Below are 8,129 nucleotides of genomic sequence, written 5' to 3' on the forward strand. Positions count from 1 at the left end.
TTGGATAGCGTTGCTCATTTTCCTTCAACTGCCTTGAGGCGTAGGCTTTCACTTTGTCATTTTGCATCAACACACAACCCAAACCTTGCTTTGACGCATCACAATATACTACAAACTTGTCGTTGGGTGTTGGTACATTAAGTACTGGCGCTGACCATAACTTATCCTTGAGCAACTAGAAGCTCTCTTGACATCTATTCGTCTAGCTGAACTTTTGTTGTTTTTTGGTCAGGTTGGTAAGTGGAGTGGCTATCTTAGAAAAGCCTTCTATAAATCTCTGATAATAGCCTACTAGCCCGAGAAAACTTCTAACTTCTGACACATTCTTAGGTCTTGGCCAATCCTTCACAACCTTTGTCTTAGCTGGGTCGACTACGACTCCGTCTTTGGATACTATATGGCCATGGAACGCTAGTTGCAAAAGCCAAAATTCACACTTCTTGAACTTGACGTAAAGTTGATGCTCCTTCAGTCGCAGTATAGTCAATCTTAAATGTTCCTCTTGCTCGTCTTCATCCTTGGAGCACACTAAAATATTGTCAATGAACACTACGACGAATTTGTCCAAGTAATCCTTGAAGACCCGATTCATTAAATCCAGAAATGTGGCTAGAGTGTTGGTAAGACCAAAAGACATAACTAGAAACTCGTAATGTCCATATTGAGTTCTAAAAGATGTCTTTGGTATATATTCTTTCCGTACCTTGAGCTGGTGATAACCGGACCGTAGATCAATATTTGAAAATACAGTCGCTCCTCGGGGTTGATCAAATAAGTCCTCGATCCAGGGTAGAGGGTACTTATTCTTAATTGTCACCTTGTTCAGCTCGCGGTAATCTATACACATTCACATGCTTCCATCCTTCTTCTTCACAAATAGAACCGGTGCTCCCCATGGCGAATGGCTTGGTCTGATGAAACCCAAGTCTAAAAGTTCTTGCAACTATGCTTTCAACTCCTTGCGTTCAGTAGGTGCCATCCGATATGGTGCCTTGGAGATAGGCTCGGTTCCCAGTACTAGTTCGATTGTGAAGTCAATTTTCCAAGTAGGCAGTAACCCTGGTAATTCGTTAGGAAATATCTCTGGAAATTCCTTTATGACGCGGACGTCTCAAACCTTTAGTGGTGTTTCTTTTGCCACATCCGTGACGCTTGCTAAGAATGTGTGACATCCTTTCTCTATCATCCTCTGAGCTTTGAGATATGAGATAAGCGGTGTCCGTAGTCCTGAAACCTTTCCCATAAAACATAGTTTTTGACCATCAGGAGTTTTGAACGTCACTTGTTTATGTCTACAGTTGATGGTTGCGCCATGCCTTGCTAGCCAATCCATGCCCAGTATTATGTCAAAGTCTTTGATTTCTCGCTCTATCAGGTCTCCTTCTAGTTATGTGCCCTCGATTTTGATCGGTACACCTCGTACTATTTGTGATGATAGGACTACTTCGCTCGAAGGCAATTCTATCACAAACCTAGTTCTAAATATTTCACAAGGTTTGTCTAATTTATCTATCATTCCTAATGAGATATACGAGTGTGTTGCTCCTGAATCAAACAATATTGAACATATATTATTGAGGATAGGAATCCGACTTGTGACCACTTTTTTACTAGCTTCGGCTTCTCCATGGGTCAAGGAAAAAACTCTGACTGGAACCATCTTATTGTCCCTCTTTTCTTCTTGTTTGAGCTGTGGACATTCCTTCTTCCGATGTCCTTCCTGGCCACAGTTGTAACAACCTTTGGTGTTTTCACGACACTCCCAGGATGTCTTTTCTGGCACTTGGAGCACTATGAGTATTATACATAACCTGACCTATTAATTCTATTATTTGTCCGTGCTCTTTTATCATTGTCGGCTTGCTTACTATCAAGATGCTTCCTTTTCTGTCCATTATTGGTTTGCTGGTGGTTGTTGTTGTTCTGAGTCTGATTCTGCTGTTTGGGTTCAGACTTGCTGGCCTCCTTCTTACTAACATTTGCTTGGAGTCTTTCCACCTCTATAGCCGTTTCTAGAGCATCGACGTAAGAAGTGGTTCCAGGGTTTGCAAGCTTGACTCCTAGCTCAATCTTGGGTCTGAGTCTCCTGGTGAACTTGGTAACCCTCAACAAATCGGTTGGGACTAACTCTAGCGCAAATTTGGCTAGTTGATCGAATTGTCGAGCATACTCGACTATTGTCTGATTGCCCTGATTCAGACTAGCAAACTCTTCTACCCTCGTAGTGATAACAGTTGAGTTGTAATACTTTTTTTTAAACAGCTCCACAAATCTAGTCCAAGTCATGGTGGCGATGTCATGAGTTTGATGTACTAAATCCCACTAGATTCTAGCATCCTTTTTGTGAAGAGATGAAACACAGGATATGCGATCTGCGTTGTTGAGATTCATGTGTGCTAGGATCGACTCTACATTCCCGAGCCATTCTTCAGCCTCAAAGGGGACGGTTGTCCCTTCAAAGTTTGGAGCATGCTGCTTATGGAAACGCTTGTAGAATGGCTCTATGTACTGAGTTGGATAAGGTGCATAGTTTGCCATCGGCCATCCCCCATATGGACATACTTGCTGGGGTGCTTGAGTCACTAGCTGAGGCTGCGGTTGCGGCTGGGGCTGAGTCTATTTTCGTTGTTTCCACAGCAGTTCTTCCACTTGTTGACGTAGTCGGACAATCTCAGCGATGTTGTCCACAGGAGGTGGTGCATTTCTATTGGTAGCAGTAGCAGTAGTAGCACGTGTTCTCTTTCTTCGGACTGGAGGGGCTTTGTTTGTCTCGTTGCGGCACTGGAGGCATTACCGTTCGTGCATGCAGACCTTCGTAGCGACATCTTTAGAAAAGTTCTAATAGTTGAGAAAAACATGTTAGAACTTACCCTAATAAGCTCTAAGGCAAATCTTAGTCTAAGCAAACATAACTAAAACCTATCAGTTATGATTTCTTATGAAAAATTATGTAAGCTTTTCTTTATAATTAAGGTGTGTTTCTATACATAGAAAATTGAGCCATCTTTATTATTTTCGAAGTCTATTTCTAACCATCATATATGACTTAATTCTTAGGCTCGAAACTCGTCGCTGTTCCAAAGTTAACCATATTGAGGGAGGGCTGGGATCAGTAAAATCGTTCCCACCACTATGGCCCCCTGAACTCTCAATACAGAACCTGATCCATTAATTTGTATCCACCCTCACTGAACTCAGTCATTATTTGTTTATTCCAAATTTATTATGATTGTAGAAAAAAAATCAAACTCATACATGTCATTCAAAAATAACAACTTTATTCATTTGGAAAAATATTTTCACTAAGTACAATCATAAATTCAAAAATAAATAAATTAATTAATAAACTAAACTAAAAATAACTAGGGTAAATCTAAAAATCAGGATCCTCTACATCTGATCCTTCATCTAACATATAATCATCATCTATTTCTTCATAATCATCATTGCTATGAGCCTCGAAACTACCTCGGGGAATTTTCATTAAGATATTATGCTTTTGTTCATTAGTGAATTAAAATTCAAACTTAGAGGTGAACCTTAGTATAAGGAAATAATATCTCATGGCTACCGATAAATCATCTTCATCATCTATAGTCTCCTATAATTCTTCTAATGTTGAAATTACAGAAGGAAAATCTTTAAAAAGCCTAATTACTAGGAGATATTGTCCCATAGCTCTCATCATAATTTGCTTAGTAGTTTGAAGGTGAACTATCTCCTTGTGAAATAGGATCAATCTTTGAGTGATTCTTTCTAGCACTCCTATTATATTCCTTGGCTCTCTAATATTTTTCTATGTCTTAATGGCGTGGATATCTTGATAAGTCAGAGCTCCATTCATTTTGACAGAAAACATAATGAATAAAATGTCAACAATAAACATAAGCATAATATTCATAACATAAACACTTACACTGGCTGTTAGATCTGGAGCTTGTGCGTGTGTATCAAGGAGAACTTCATGCATATGAACTATGGACTCTGATACTATAATGCCCTAAACTCCAGGGACCGTTACGGTGTGCCTTATAAAAGTGCTAAACTCGCTAATCGAGTCATTTGGCCAAAATCGTGTAACTAAGTATGATTAGCGGTTTAGGGATTAAATTTTTTGGTTAAGATGTAACGTTTCACTAGAACGTTTACTGTGTACATTGGGATCCCAAAAATATAATTTAAAGGTCTATTACAATAAAATATTTACAACCAGCCGATCTAAGCGGCAAAATAGGGTTTAGCCCTAGTTCCTCTCCTTCAAACCTCGGCCGTGGTGGTCAAGCAGCTGCATATGTACACATCATCACCTAAGCTCTCCAACTCAAGGATGGTCCAACTTTCTTTTGCCTTTATCTGCACCACATAGCACCCGTGAACCGAAGCCCAGCAAGAAAACTCAATATGCTCATGAACAAGTAATAACATGTTGCTAAATCATTATAGGCATGCCTAGCAGTAACAACCCCACTCATGCATGCAAGCAGATACAAATACATGTTTGTGAGGTCCTGCACTCTGAGTAGATGACTAATAAGTCATTCTCGGAGGTCCCATACCCTCCTAGCCATGTGACGTGTAGGTCACCTTAGCCTTTCCAGCTTAACAAATAAGTGAACCTTTCACTAGCTTAAACATGATAGGTGCATGATGACTAGTCACCAACATAACTATGGAGCACTGTTCCCTAGTCATGTGACAGGCAGTCACCTAGGCCTTAGGTCCTGGCTCTAAGTATCTAGTCTTAGACTAGCCAAGCGCTTATAAGATTCATCGACCTTAGGGTCGATCCAGCGTTAATGCCTTAGAGTCATTCAACGCTGATATCGATTAGATCTAATCTTCATTCGGCTTGCGTTGAACACACTAATACCATCCTTGACTCATAAGCCAATGCTATACGACTAGTGCCGATCCCTGGCTAATAAGTCAGTGCTTCCTCAATGAGGTAATACAAACAGACATATATCATATGTCAAATATTCAAATATAAGGCATTTAGCATGCTCATTTAGTAATCAAAAGCATAATTATAATCATGCACATTTACAGAGACTCAAGCTCTGATCAATCTCATAATCCACATTCATGCCATGCCCTAATCTCATGTATCTTCTGCATTTTCAATACAATCAATGCCCACATATAGATCACTCAACATGCCTCACGAATAACCATGCATGTTACATATGGGGTGCAGTTTTCTTACCTCGGGTTCGAGCAAGAATTAGCAAAAGAACAACCCTTGAGAACGATCAATCCTTTGATCCTTTAGCTGTCACCTAGTCATAACCAAATATGGAATCCCATCAATAAAATAAATCATAAAAAGGTTTATAATCTAAAACCTCACTCCCGGGATCCATCCCGCACTCTTGGGACTCTCAATCACCCAAATGGGGTAGAAGAACCATCCCCAGAGCCCCCAAAATCATCCAAAACCCCAAAAATATGTTTGCTAGAAATTGCACTAGTGCTGGGGCGCTGCCTAATGGCGCTGCCCCAAAGTCAGAGAAGCCCAGAACCAGCCCTGCCTAGTGCTGGGACGCCAGGAATGGCATTGGGGCGCCATCAGCAGACCAGAAACTTTTCTGGTTTCCCCCCTTGCGATTTCCCCCTGAAACCAAGCCTTAAAACCAATCCCAAACATCATCCAAACATCTAATTCAACCCCTAAACTTCTTCTACAACACACCTCATCAAATCCCAGGCAATCAAACTCAAGAACTTCCATTAATTCCCAACTAACACATCAAAATCCTCAACTAAAAACTTATTAGAAAAAAATAACAGAGTATAGCTTAAATTCATGGATGTAATCTTACCTCAAGCTTGATTTAGACCCCCTTCAATTATTGAACCAAGGTCCTAAGCCCTCAAGCCTTGCTCTCCTAGCTTGGATCCTCAAATTGGCTCTCAAAAATTGATTGGAAGAAGGAGAGAAGAACATGTACGAGAGAGAAAGAGATGAGGATGATGATGCTCTATTTTTACAATTCCACAGCCTTCTAATGGCTTATATCAATCCTAGGGGTGAAAAGACTAAAATACCCCTAGGTCAAATAAAGGCTTCTAAAGACTCCCAAGGGTGAAATTGTCATTTCCTGCCTATCTCGTTAATTATAATTAACACCCTCCAATTCCCACTATTCTCGATATTATCAAATACCAATAATTCATATCCTGTTACCCTTTAATTCCCGGCAACGTTCTAATCATCAAATTACCCCGAGACTCACTCCGAGCCCCAAACTTAATCCCGTTATGACTAGACCGAAAACTTGCATTCCATGATCGTCTCATGCCGAATGGCTCGAACCAACCCACATATAATGTGGTATTATTTATTATTCACCCACATGCATGAAAATACACAATCACGCCCTCAACAGGCCAAATTACCAAAATGCCCTTATAATTAAATGTGGACCCATATGCATAGTTATCATCATATAATAATATAATTCACATAAACATGCATATAATCATTTAATAACATAATAAATCAATTATGGCCCTCCCAGCCTCCTAATCCAGGTCCTAAACCTTATTAGGAAATTTGGGGCATTATAGATACCAACTGTAATGACCCGACTAATTCTAAGACCTCAGACTATTAAAAAATACTAAGACATAGCTACTATTTTGGAATACATATATACTTAAAATATTAGAACTTTATTAAAATTCGAAAATATGGCACGGAATACAAAATATGGCATCCCATCGTTATTTACATAAAAACATAAACATAAACTTTAATTAATTGTTCAAAAACTAAGTGCGAAAATACATAAGAACATAAATTAAAAGACTTGAAACAACGTCATCCTCGATCTTCCAACAATCCATTCAATCAACCCATCCCCATTGCACATGCCAAGCTGCCATGAATCCGTTCCGCCTTCCACGTTTATTTTCCTGCATCATCTAAAATAAAAGGAATGAGCCTAATGCCCAGCAAGGAAAATCTACTAAAAACATATATCATAAATCATAAGACTATATCATAAAACATATACTATAAAACATATGACGTAAAAACGTATATTATATAGTACTACAATATTAATGGCCATTAACTCATTACCGTAGCATGTGATAAAATCATCTAGGTCCCCAGTCTACTAATCAAGGTAGGTTAGATCACAAAAATAGTATATGATAACCCATCTAGGTCCTCAGTTTACTAATCGAGGTAGGGTAAATCATAACTCTAAACCACGATAATGATAAAAATCTTGGGGTTTGCTATCTAAGCAACTATAAGCTCCAAGCGACTAAAAAAATATTCATACATATATACATAACATATCATAGCATATAAACATATAATAACACATATAATCTAACCTATTTTCCTTACAAAAAACCGGGATATTGGAGACAAGAATGGGAATGAAAACTCCTAAAATCAACAATGAGAACCACGAGTTTTTAAAGAAATGGAGATGAAAAAGAGATCTAAACTATCAAGAAAGAAGCTTACCAAAAAACCTTAAGTTTCAAGAAACTTAAAGACCTAACCAAAAGCCATAATAATGAGTTAGGATCTGAAAGAAAATAAAAGAACTATGATGGATTAAACCCGAGGATAAGAATACCTTGAATGAACTAGAACTTTGATCTACACCTCGATATTGAAATAACACTCTATCTTACTTCCCAAATGTTTATAAAGCTTAGATTGAAAAGCTTTTAAATCCCAAACCCTAGTGTCTTCTCTCTAGAATAAACTTAGCAGCTTGAAGCCTCTGAAGAATGCTTGAATGATGAATGAAATGGCTGAGTACTAAGTCCTACATAAAGAGTTCAAGGAGTGAAACTAACCCCTTTTAAAATGAATAAATAAATGAATAATGATTGAATAAATTTGAATTTTCGTTTCAACAGATGCCCAGTACTCGGTCAAAAACATTCAAGAGCAAGTCTAAGTGGTTGATGGGTATTTCTAATCTAAATCCACAAAGTTTCAAAAATGGTTCAAAGAGCCGATGTATCGCCTACCCTAGGCGATATTTCACCCCTACCTATGCCCCGAGCTTTCGTGGTTTCGTTCGTGCGATATCGACGTGTTTCCGTATCTTCTGTAGGTGATGTATCGACCCTATAACAACGATATATCGACATAC

The sequence above is a fragment of the Humulus lupulus genome, chromosome 6 (assembly GCF_963169125.1).
Source record: "Humulus lupulus chromosome 6, drHumLupu1.1, whole genome shotgun sequence".
NCBI classification, from domain to species: domain Eukaryota; kingdom Viridiplantae; phylum Streptophyta; class Magnoliopsida; order Rosales; family Cannabaceae; genus Humulus; species Humulus lupulus.